At 46.3% G+C, this 12,061-nt stretch overlaps 1 protein-coding gene across 1 annotated transcript in view; it reads left to right on the top strand.

The window, feature by feature from the left end:
* WWOX (WW domain containing oxidoreductase) overlaps window positions 1-12,061 on the top strand; it is a 984,564-nt gene that overhangs the window by 518,776 nt on the left and 453,727 nt on the right. The window lies entirely within an intron of this gene.

The raw sequence follows: 12,061 nt of genomic DNA, 5'->3' as shown, positions 1-12,061 counted from the left end.
GTTAATGTGATTAGGCCAAGCCTGGCTCCTCGTTAATTACCTGGCATGGGTAGGGCCGTTTCCAATACTCAGCACAAACGTTTTCATGTTGATTCTGCCACTCACTAGTTCCCCAGCCTTGGAAAGTTACTCTCTAAGACAGTGCTTCTTTTCTTAAACTTTTCTTGGCATGAGAATCCTCTGGAGGGCTTGTTAAAACACAATTCCTGGGTCCCACCCCCAGAGCCTCTAATGCTCTAGGCCTGGGCTGGCGTCCAGGACTCCCCCTTTCTAGCAAGCTCTCAAACAAATGGTGGTGTTCCCAGCCCTCGGCCACACGTGGATCAGCTTTTGTTTGTTTGTTTGTTTGTTTGTTTGTTTGTTTTAAGCCTCTGTTTCTTCTTTTGTAAAGAGGTACTCTTCAACTCCATAAGTATTGTAGGAATTGAGGAAATGATTGTATGTGGGATCTGCTATTACTATTATTTTATTTTTACTAATTATTATTTTTAGACTCACAAATCAAGATCTGCTAGAATAGCTTGATATTTAAAAATCGGGCCTAGGGTACCATGCTACTGTTCTCTGATGGACTTATCTTGGATTTAAGCCATTAAAGAACTTTTCTACGCACAGTCGTTCTGGATCAGTGAGGATACGTGTGTTTCCATGCGTGCAGTCAGTATCACTCCTGAACCAGGTACTTCTCCCTTTCAGGGTGGTTAGGAACTGATGTCCCTTGTGCCACTCATTCTTCTACAGCTTGGGAGGAAGGACAACACTCTGATGTACTTGCCCACCGCTGACAGTGTAGTCGGTACCTGTGGGTAATGCAAAGTGGGTGTTCTGGAAACACATGCTTTTGTGATTGGCCGTCAGCTCCAAGGGGGAGACAGATCATCACCGAGTAGAGGATGCTCTGCGGATGACATTTCTGTTTTGGGATTGGAAATTTTAATAAATGAATCTCTAGGCTGTTCCAAAAGAAAGCAAGGAAGGCTGAGCCATTCAAAATCTACGATTCAAGTCCAGATGCCATGTTCCTCTGTTCCATCCTTGAAATTTTTCCAAAATCCCTTTCAAGTTTCCAAAATGGCAGGTGGGGAGACATGCTGAGTGTGACTTGTGCTTATTTTTTATTTATTTTTTTTTTTAAATTTTTTTTTTCAACGTTTTTTATTTATTTTTGGGACAGAGAGAGACAGAGCATGAACGGGGGAGGGGCAGACAGAGAGGGAGACACAGAATCGGAAACAGGCTCCAGGCTCTGAGCCATCAGCCCAGAGCCTGACGCGGGGCTCGAACTCACGGACCGCGAGATCGTGACCTGGCTGAAGTCGGACGCTTAACCGACTGCGCCACCCAGGCGCCCCGACTTGTGCTTATTTTTAATGCCTTTGATAAGCCACAGTCTTCAAGGAGTTGTGTGAGTTTTGATATTAAATATCCTAACGGGGGCGCCTGGGTGGCTCAGTCGGTTAAGCGTCCGACTTCGGCTCAGGTCACAATCTCGCGGTCTGTGAGTTCGAGCCCCGCGTCGGGCTCTGGGCTGGTGGCTCAGAGCCTGGAGCCTGTTTCAGGTTCTGTGTCTCCCTCTCTCTCTGCCCCTCCCCCGTTCATGCTCTGTCTCTCTCTGTCTCAAAAATAAACGTTAAAAAAAAAAATAAATAGAACAGTTTAAAAAAATAAAAAAAAAAAAATATCCTAATGGTAGTGGTTTGAGCCTTAAGAGCTCATTATGACATACAACTCAGATTCTCCGAGTGTCTTAATTAGGCTTTTTCAGTCACAAGGAGCCAAGTCCTACTATGTCAGTTATTCTAAAAAAAACAAAAAAGGTGTATCGTAAGGGATCTTGGCAGGTGAGGAAGCGAGGCCACTCTAGGTACCTGCCCCTATGAATCCCTCCATGTATTTGCTGTATTCTCTTTTTCTGATTGGCTCCTTCCACCACTGGTAGATTTATTTAGATTTGCCCCCTCATTCCGCTTGCCCAGAATTTATCTCTCCTTTTTGCTACAGACGGGGCAACTCAGCTCTACCTCATGGCACGTCTTCATGAGCTGTGCCTGCCTCCGTAGGCTCAGGGTACATTTCCTGATTACCTGAGTGCAAGAATTCAAGGCTAGGAGTCCTCTTTGCCATCGGTAAATCGCAGCCCAGGCTTTGGGGTTGAGTGCCCCTGGCTCAGATGCAAGTGGACCGGGGGTCTGTTCAGCTGTACTCAGAGTGGGGAAGGGATAGTGTCAGCTGATAAAGAGCTCACCCACCCAGGTGGGAGGCCCGTGGATTACGGGTCTTTCCCTTAGAAGGACAAGTGAACAGGAGCAGGCATGACTGGCCTGTCCAGTGTCCTGAGGTTTTGCAGTTTGGGGCCAGCTGAGTCGGAATGGGGGCTGCAGCATGTTGAATCAGACCAGGTCCAGAGTCCTCTACACCCCATCCACTTACAGTTGCCTCAGATTTCTTAGGGGGTCTTCACATGGTGCAAGCATGCCTGCTGGGGGGCTGCTGCTCAGAGCCACAATGTCCCTAGGGATGGGGGTGCCACGTGGAGCCTCTCAGAACCTCAGGGAAGGCTCCCTGCTAAAGACTGGGAAGGGCCCTGTGCAACCAGTTGACTTCGTCAGTCATCTTTCCCCAGGTTAGTCTCCATTTCACCTGGTTTGAGCTGTGATTAGAATGGGCCCCATTGTATTGAACTGTAGAGATGCCACGCTCATCACCCAACTGTAGTTCTCTTCATTCCCATCTGTGTTTCAGCCAGGCGCTCATGTCTTCAAAAAAAGAGAGGGAGCCAGAAAGTAAAACTGGCAATTGACTCCTCTTAAGAGTCGGAGCATGGAGGAGCTCACTAGTATGAACGGAGGCCTGGGACGACACACGGGCGTTAGCGTCTTATGCCCGCGTCCGTGAAAAGCGTATCACAGGCTTCTTTCGGGAATGTCCCCACTCTGATTTATATTCTGGGCCGTCTTTCGCCCCCAGCCTTACAGGAGACTGTTTTCTCTTTGACCTCCGTTGTGACCTGGTCCACCCCCTGAGATAATTACCGTACGGCCTCTTGGAGTCTCCACTTCACACTGCAGCGAGATGACTAGTCAGAATTTCCATTCAGATTTTACGACCCTGGGAGGGAACGGGAAAGATCTATGAGGTCATCTTGTCCGTCCTCAGCCAGGGTAGGATTGTTCCCTAATGGTGCAGTCAAGTGTTTGGTCCAGTCTCGTTTCAAATGACTCAAGCGATAAGGCCCCGGGACCTCCCTTGGGAAGCTGTTCTGCAGCCTAATAACTCTCTCTGTGAGAGTTTTTCGTGTGTATGTGGCCAGTATTCAGAGTCTGACACAATCAGGCTATAAAGAGCTAAGCCTGTGTAGGGTAGCTCTTCACCTAGGAGTGATCTCGAAATAATCACTTTTGTAATAAATCTCCATCCAGCGTGGGGGGTCAAGTGCAAGTTACAAGGAGACCTAGGGACTATTCATCCCAAACTGCAAGTATAGCCCCCAAAATGAGAATTAATGCTGAAAAGCTACCCCATCCACCAACAGTAACTATATATATATATATATATATATATATATATATATATATATATATATAATTTTTTTTTTAATTTTTTTGCTTATGTAGTGCTAAATGCAAAAGCAGAGAAGCTTTTTCTATTGACTGCTTAGGACCAAGTTCATAGCTTCCCTCTTTGAAACTCTTCTGACAGTTGCCCCTCATTCTATTTGCCAAGGATTGAGATCTTTGTTGGCCCCATGTGTATCTCCCATGGCAGGGGAAAGGCCAGGGGGGTCCATCTGTAATCCTGGCTCAGGCTCACTGTCGAGAGCCTGGTGGTAGGTTAATTATTGCTGGGGAAAAAAAATCTCGGGGTGGCACTGAGGAGAGAAGAAAGAACCAAAGAAAGGGGGAGAGAAAGGGCACAGAGGAGGAGGAAGGAGAAGAGGAGAAATAAAAATCGGAAATTAGAAACAGAGATGTAAGTAAAACAAAAAAGAAAGGGAAGAAAGAATGGGGGAGTGGATAAAGGGAACGGCACAAAGGAAAGGAAAAGAAAGTGAAAATCGATTTGGGATCTACAGACTGGGAACAGACCTCCGTGCTGTGACCGTCAAAGGCTCCCTTGTTATTTCATCTTCCCCACACTGCCATTGCCTTAGGAACCCGGTTCCTGCAAAGCATGGTTTCCAGACCAGCAGCATCAGCATCACCTGGGAATTTGTTAGAAATTCAGATTCTCTGCCCCCACCCCAGACATCTTGAATCAGAAAAACTAGGGAGGGGACCCAGCCATCTAGGTTTTCACAAACCTTCCAGCGGGTCCTGACACATGCCCAAGTTTGAGAACCACTGCTATAGGACTTCCTCCCACGGGTCTCAGGTTATTTGTAAGATCGGCCTGACGGTTGGGAGGCATTTATATTTATAGGGGACTCTACCATGCCCCTGTCTCATGCCTTCTGCAGCTCTCCAATAGGCAGAAGTTGACCCACAGACTGGGGCAGACTGGGTGACTCATGATTTCGGCTCAGGTCGTCTCACAATTTGTGAGATTGAGCCCCGTGTCAGGCTCTGTGCCAACAGCACAGAGCCTGCTTAGGATTCTCTCTCCCTGTCTCTGTGCCCCTGCCTCGTGCGTGCTCTCTCCCTTCTCTCTCTCTCAAAATACATAAATAAACTTAAAAAAAAGAAGAAGAAGAAGTTGCCCACAGAAACCAGTATCTCTGGCCAGGAGACAGACTTCGTTTTTTGAAATTCACCAAGGGAAGGCAAAGTCCTTCTTGCCTGGACCACACACAATGCCACGTGGTAGCATACAGATTCCAGATCCAAGCAGCTATGGCCTGGGCCGTGCAAATTCTGTAGGATGTCGGGATGTGTATCTGAGAGCTTACGTTTCCCCACTTGGCGTGTCATGGCAAGAAGAGGGTCGGGATCATTAACGACTTCATTTTCATTTTTATTTCATCACTTAAAACACTTCCAACGAGAGTACTGGCAACGTAAAAGGTTGTACGTGGAGTTGCCACCCAAATTAGCACTGTTTTGTTCCCATCCATTCACAAGGTTCCCTTGCCTTCGCTCATGATATAATAGCAAACCCCAGTCGCTTCAGGTAGATACCGGAAATATGAACCTAGTATGTCATTGGCTTTCCTATGGCATAATTATAATGTAGAATCCACGTCCTTATACCAAATGATATTTTTTAGGTTCGAGCATTATATTTATCAAAAGCGGAGAATTGAAAATGTAAAAATCCTCCCTTCGTTTTCAACATGGACTATAGTTGTTTAGGGTTTTGTTCTATTGCACACTGATAAATATTTATCATGGTTAAGTGAACAATCATTTGGAGACAGATACCATTTTATGATGCAGCTTTTCAGGGCATCCTAATTGTGACTCTGCCTGGCCGTTTTATGTTTTATCGGAATATGCAGGCATATACTTTATGAGGTTGGGTAATGAAGAGAGAGAGACCCCAATAAACATATTTGCTAAGAGTAATGGTTATCTATAGCTCAGCAACCCTTGGTTAGCATAGCCTCCATTACACAATACAAGGCAAGCAGTTCATAGCTCAATTAGACCTAACTTGCTTCATTTTTAGGCATTACGTTATTCTAAATTAACACTATATTTCATATTCTGCAGGTCTGACTATTAGCCGGATTTTGGAACCTTCAGGGTTTATTACTTAGTAATCCCTGAAGCTCTAAAGCAGGCATTTCTAAATTCATACATTAGAACAGATTAAAAATTAGCTGGAAAGGCATGTTAAAATAGCCACTCCCTTTCTTCTGCTAATTGTGCTGGCAGAAGTGAAAAAGAAAATGTTAAGTGAGGTCAGATCTGGTATGGCACAAATGAACTTGCTACCTGGCTTGCTGCTGATTGCTGCTGAAATCAAGCACACTGACCAGGAGTTTTGTTTTGGGGTTTTTTTTTGTTTGTGTGTTTTCTGTTTGTTTTTTAGTCCATGCTTTCAGGTTTTCGTAATAATAATCCATGTCAAATGTAAACTGGAAAAAAAAAAAGTGACAAGACCTGCAAATGTTTTGAAAATGGTGACTAGTTTATTCCTAGAAAACATCTCTGTTTCTTCTTGTTGCTTTATCCTCATTCTTAGCTGTTAATCAGAAATAGAAAACTTACCTGAAAGGTTAATTCACAAAGATCATTCATGATGCATCAGTGTCTCAGTTGCTGTTTTTTTTTTACCTTTCGTTTTTTTTTTTTTTTTTAATTTTTTTTTTTCAACGTTTATTTATTTTTGGGATAGAGAGAGACAGAGCATGAACGGGGGAGGGGCAGAGAGAGAGGGAGACACAGAATCGGAAACAGGCTCCAGGCTCTGAGCCATCAGCCCAGAGCCTGACGCGGGGCTCGAACTCACGGACCGCGAGATCGTGACCTGGCTGAAGTCGGACGCTTAACCGACTGCGCCACCCAGGCGCCCCACCTTTTGTTTTTTTTTAAAGAAAAATGGTCACAGCTCTGACTTTTCCAAGTCCCCACGCACCCATTTCACTTGTCTGTTTCTCCGTCCTCTGTCGCATTCAATCACTGTAGTTGGAGACCGAAAGATTCTGCCTTCATTACAGAAACTTTAGACCCCGGCCCCTAGTTCTGTCCTCGGCGCCTAGCTTCTCTGCTCTGCTCACTCCAAATCCCAGGTCCTTCCGGCCCGCTGTCCCTCACCCATAGGCAGTCTTACCCACCCTACCCCATCCCCGCTCCCTGGGAAATTTGGCAATATCTGGCGGCATTTTGGTTGCCATGAGCTGGGCATGTGTTGGGAGAGGGAAGATCCTGCAGGCATCTTAGTGAGTGGAGGCCAGGAATACTGCTCAGCACCCTACAGCGGCAGGACAGCATCCCCCCCCACCATTTTCCAGCCGTAAAATCTCAATAGCGCTCCCCCCTTGAGAAGCCCTCTTCTAGCCGTGCCTGACCCCTGGAGGGCCACCAACCTGTGCTTTCTGCTGCCATCCTGTCTGCTTGCCTTGAATTTCCCTTTGCTGATGCCTGCTCATGCTGCCAGAAAACACCCGAGCACTTAAACAAGGCTGTTTAAGAAAACTTTGCCGACTCCCATAGTGTCCGTGGCAGTTTCTACCCTCTCTTCTCCCCTGGGGAAAAGACTCTCCTTGAGCAAACCGTACTTGGCTCCTCTGAGCTCACTTCTCAACTAGGCCTCAACCTTGGCCCCATCCTTGCCGGCTCTGCACAGCCCGGTCTTAGCGAGAGTCCTGCTGAGTCGGGTTAGAGAGAATCCCGCCACCCTTGGTGTCCAGTCATCTAGGCCTGCCTTCAGTAAGAGTGCAGTCTGACTCCCCTGTTGCTGTGGTCCTGACCTCTATGGAAACAGTCCTGAATAAAGTCTTCCTTACCATTTTAACAGGTGTCAGAATAATTGTGTTTAAAAAAAAAAAAAAAAAACACACCCCACCCACTATACTGTGAACTCCTTGAGGGCCAGGGCTACGTGTTGCCTAGGGCCAGATACATAGTGCACGTGGTGGTCACGTAAGAAATGTTTGTTGAATGAAGATCTGAAATTGTCAAGTGGAAATAGGACACATACACCGGTATGTTCATAGTTCCAAATTCAGAAAGATACCCCTGACCCCGTTCATTGTCTTCTCCCTTCCGTCTAGGCAATTTCCAGCCACAGTCTGGATGCGTGTATGAATAAACTTCTGCCCTGAAGTCCCTGAATTATTTAAGCGCTGCCAGTGATTAGGTATGAACCGTATAGTAGAACGTATTGCATATGCATACACTTCAAGAGCATCCATCAGCCTACCCAGGATGGCTTGATGTTGTCTTTTAACGCCACATCAATCCTTGGGTATTTTCAAATGTCACAGGTGGCCGAAGCCTGTGTGTTCAGGCTTCTGCAGGCGTCATCCGTTTGTAAAACCAGGCCCCTATCTGTATGTCCCAACACCATTCCTAGACCCCCTTTGATAATCCTCACTGAGCGGACCCACTCGATACGTCGTCACTAATGGCTTCTGACTTCCTAAATTGTATTAATGACTTCTTTTTGAAAGTAAGAGTGCTTTGAATACAAGTCTTTATTGCTTTACAAGTTCATAAAAGCAAAAGCATAGCATTTCCCTTGGTGTGTGTACGTCTAGAGGAATAGACGTGCACCCAGGGCCTGTGCTCGGCCGTGTGATTCCAGATTTGAGACTGCCTGGTAGAATCAGGCCCCTCTCGGAGTCTCAGTCCCGTCCGTCTTAGTTTGGTGGACTCCTTCCTTGCAAAAGGCTTACAGTCATTTCATTTGAGAATGGCTCTATCACATGACAAGGACGATGGAAAGAAAACCTGGACTGTGTGTACAGGGTGTTTGAAAAGCATCACCTCCTTCCTTGCAGCAACCCTGCAGGAGAGAGCGGTCATTGGCTCTCAGTGTGTAGACGGGGAAACCCATGTGCTAAGAAGGGGGCGTGGTTGAACTTGAGCCCTGGACTAACTTTCAGTAGCTTTCAGCGGTCCACATCTCCACCCTGCTCTCAATCCTAATGGTGGGTGAAAAGAAGCAGCAGCTTTTACTTCCAAGAAGTTTTGAACTTGAAAGATTTTCTTCAAGACACGAGGAAACCACAGCTTCCTTGGCTGCAATACTCACCAAAAGTGCACATTGCCTTTACAGAGATTCGTTTTCATCAGTTCTCCAATTTGCAGGGAAACACTAGAGAGCAGTACCCAAAGTGGCTCCCATCTGGTTGACATCTGGTCATTAAGAATGGCTGCCTTTGGGTTCTAAGACATCTAACAAACTCTTACGGGTAGCACCTGTAGATTTATAGCTGTTCCTCTCAACTACAAGAGCCATATTCCCGAATCCGCCCCCCCCCCCGCCCCCATGTTTATTAAACTTTCCGTTGAAGATATAATGGGTCGAGGGACTAAGGTCACTAGCGGAGCCTCGTAAATATGTTATTTATGATCCCTATGATACAAGAAGACCATCTTAATTTCATGCTTCTTAAACTAGGGTATGAGTATCCCTAGTTTTCCCTGGTGGAGTCCCAACTGCAAAGTTTATTGAAAGCCCCAGGATATCAAAGCACATTTTCCTTAAGAGTCAGCCTCTTTGGTGATCAAACCATATCGTTTAGAGCAAGACAGCAAAAAGAATGCCTCTTTTGCATGATTTTTTAATGATAAATCTTTAAATACACCTCTTTAAATACACCTCTACCTCTGGGGATCCTCTTTGCTATGTGAGATATGCCCATGGAAGGATTTGAAAGGCCGGCCATATGGGCATCATATTATTCATTTTTATTTGCCATCCAGAGCTCGCCAGAAACCTTTTAGGTCTCTCTCGTCCGAAGCTTCAGCAAGATGCTTGCAAAGGTCTGTTGCTTTGTTGCAGATAATGTGCATGTTGAAAAGCACTTATTTGCTCCCCTCTTGGGTCTTCAACTCAGATGTTGACTGCCTTCCTGGTTTTGTGGCTGGGCAGTGTTGACCCTCACCTGCAGGTTTTTACCATGGTTCTAGAGACCCCCACCCACGCCCTCCATTATACACACAGCATACACACACATCCTCCCATATACCATAGGGGTATACCTCTATATTCCTCTTCTTTTTCCCTCTGTTTCCTTTATCATTTCCAATTTCAGATGATGTTGCCACCCTGGGGCCACCTGGCAGTGGCTGGAGACACTTTTGATTGTCACGCCAGGGTAGGAGTCGGGGGCAGTGCCATCATCATCCAGTAGGTGGAGGGCAGGAATGCTACTGAATGTCCTGTGTTGCTCAGCCCAACCCCCACACAAGGAATTAGCCAACCCCAACTGCCAATAGTGTCGAGGTTGAGAAATGCTCTTCTGGGAGAAGGTAGGATTTCATTCTTCTCTTCACTGCTGCACATTATTAGTCAAGCTGTGAGTACGCTCCCTCTTTTTAGTCTAAAATTGTGGCTTAAGATCCGCGAAGTTAGATCATGTGATATGAGAACGAGTCAGTGGAGCTCATTGATCGGAGAAATTTACTCTTCCCACCTGGCAGGGAGGCAACCCTATGTAAAAACATCAGGATTTGAAGACAGTTTAGAAGTGGGAAGGTCATGGGTCAGGGCTGGGGTCAAGGGGCCTGCGGTGAGCGTGATCCTTGCATACGCTGCAGCCGTGGTCTCGAGCGCCGCTGGACATAGGGTACGACAGGAGCCATGTTTTTGGGGGATCTTTCCTGGCTCTCGTCAGACAATATCCTTCACTGTCAAGGGAGCAGCAGCCTCCACGGAGAAATGTTAGGCAACACGTCAGTCTCACTTTCCGTTGCTCTGCTCCCGTATCCATTTGAAATTCAGTGCGAATCCATAAATTCCACTTTGCTTCTGGTAGCAGCCGGCATGGTGTGTGTACTGAGCATTAGAAAAACAGTAAATCCAGCCCATTTATTCACATTAGCCAGCAAAGGCATCCTGCATGCCCATGTAAGTACTGGAAATTACTGACATGGCCTCCTAGACCATGAAAAGATGGAAACATATGGCAGAATTCATATGTGAACAGATTGCTTTTTCTCATAAGAACGCTTTATTAGAATATCAACTATTATAGCTTACCGAAGGTACTCTTCCTGCTCTTGATTTAAGCCCCGAGTCACCCAGCACGCTTTTTCTTCCCCCTGCATTCTGCTGTGTATCTCACACCTAGTCCTTGCTGTTTCTAAATGGCCTACTTAAACCTTGAGGTGGGTCCTTCAGTTTCCCATAAATTAATAACACCTCTATGAATATTTTCCAGCCAATTTTTGGAGCCCCAGTCTGTTCCAAGTCCAGGACCATAAAAACGGGGGATAGATAAAGCAAGCTGCTTCTTTCAAATGCTCTTCCAGTATGAAGCAAAATATTATTAATCTAGACTGCCAGCTCCTTCCATTTACCATGTTGCTGCTCACGGGATTACAGGCACAAAGGTTTCATAAATTTCAAATGAAATATGAACATGTGTTGTCAAAATATTGTTAAGCTATGAGAGCCCTGATAGTATTACTTCCTCTTATTATTATTATTATTATTATTATTATTATTATAGTACTTATATCCACAGACACACGGTCTGAGTTCTGGGGAGCAAAGCCTCCCCCTCCCCTATCTTCCCCCATTCCTTCATAATCCTCTCTTGTGTCCCTCCATTGTTTTACCAGCAGGAGACAGGAAATCAGACAGGCAGGGAGTGGTTTCCTCAATGAGTGAGTCATCTTGCCGTATCTGCCGTGTCTCTACCAGGATTGGGGGGGGGGCACCGATGCCCTTGTCTCTCCTGATACAGGTGGGTGGTGAGGGGCCCAGCCGACTTCACCAGATAGTAACTCGAAGGTCCCACCTGTGAGGCTGCGGCCTGCCAAGGAAGGTTCAGGTGGCCGGATTAGAGACGGCAGAGCCAAACTGGAAAGGCAGTCTTTGTGGAGAGCAGCCAAGGTCACAGCTGGAAAGAGAACAGTGTATTCCAGATTGGAGGGGCAGTGCACGGACGGATCAGAGGAAGGAGAGCAATCGTTGTTAGCTAAGAGAATCAAGAGCCAGATTGAAACCATGGCAAAAATGCAACTAAGTAAAATAAAATAATTAAGTACAGTAGAGCCATCCATTGGGCATTGGCCCAGTGCCAGACATTTTAATGACACATGAGTTTGCACCAGATACACTGTAGAAGGGCAGGTGGGACTCCCTGAAGACGCTCCACTGAGTTCGATCAGAGTGGTTCTTAAAGTGGGGTCCCTGGACCAACAGCACTGACATCTCTTGTAACTTGTTAAAGACGCACGTTCTAAAGCCCTACCCCAGATCCAAATCTCCTGAATCCGCATCTCTGGGGGTGGCTTCTTTCCAGAAGCCCTCCAGGTGATTCTGATGGAGGTCAAGTCTGAGAGGCAACAGGACAGGTAGGGAGCACAGTAGAGGCTCTCTACACTGGGCATGGGAATCAGAAATACGGTTATACCACTCCGCTGCGCAAGTCTCTGAAGCTTTCTGTGCCTGGCAGCTTCTTCCAACAGGGAGATAATCATGCCTGCCTTTCTGACCTTACAGG

The sequence above is a fragment of the Puma concolor genome, chromosome E2, assembly GCF_028749965.1.
Source record: "Puma concolor isolate L17-30 chromosome E2, mPumCon1.1.hap2, whole genome shotgun sequence".
Lineage (NCBI taxonomy): Eukaryota > Metazoa > Chordata > Mammalia > Carnivora > Felidae > Puma > Puma concolor.
This window is presented reverse-complemented; position numbering and strand designations above follow the sequence as displayed.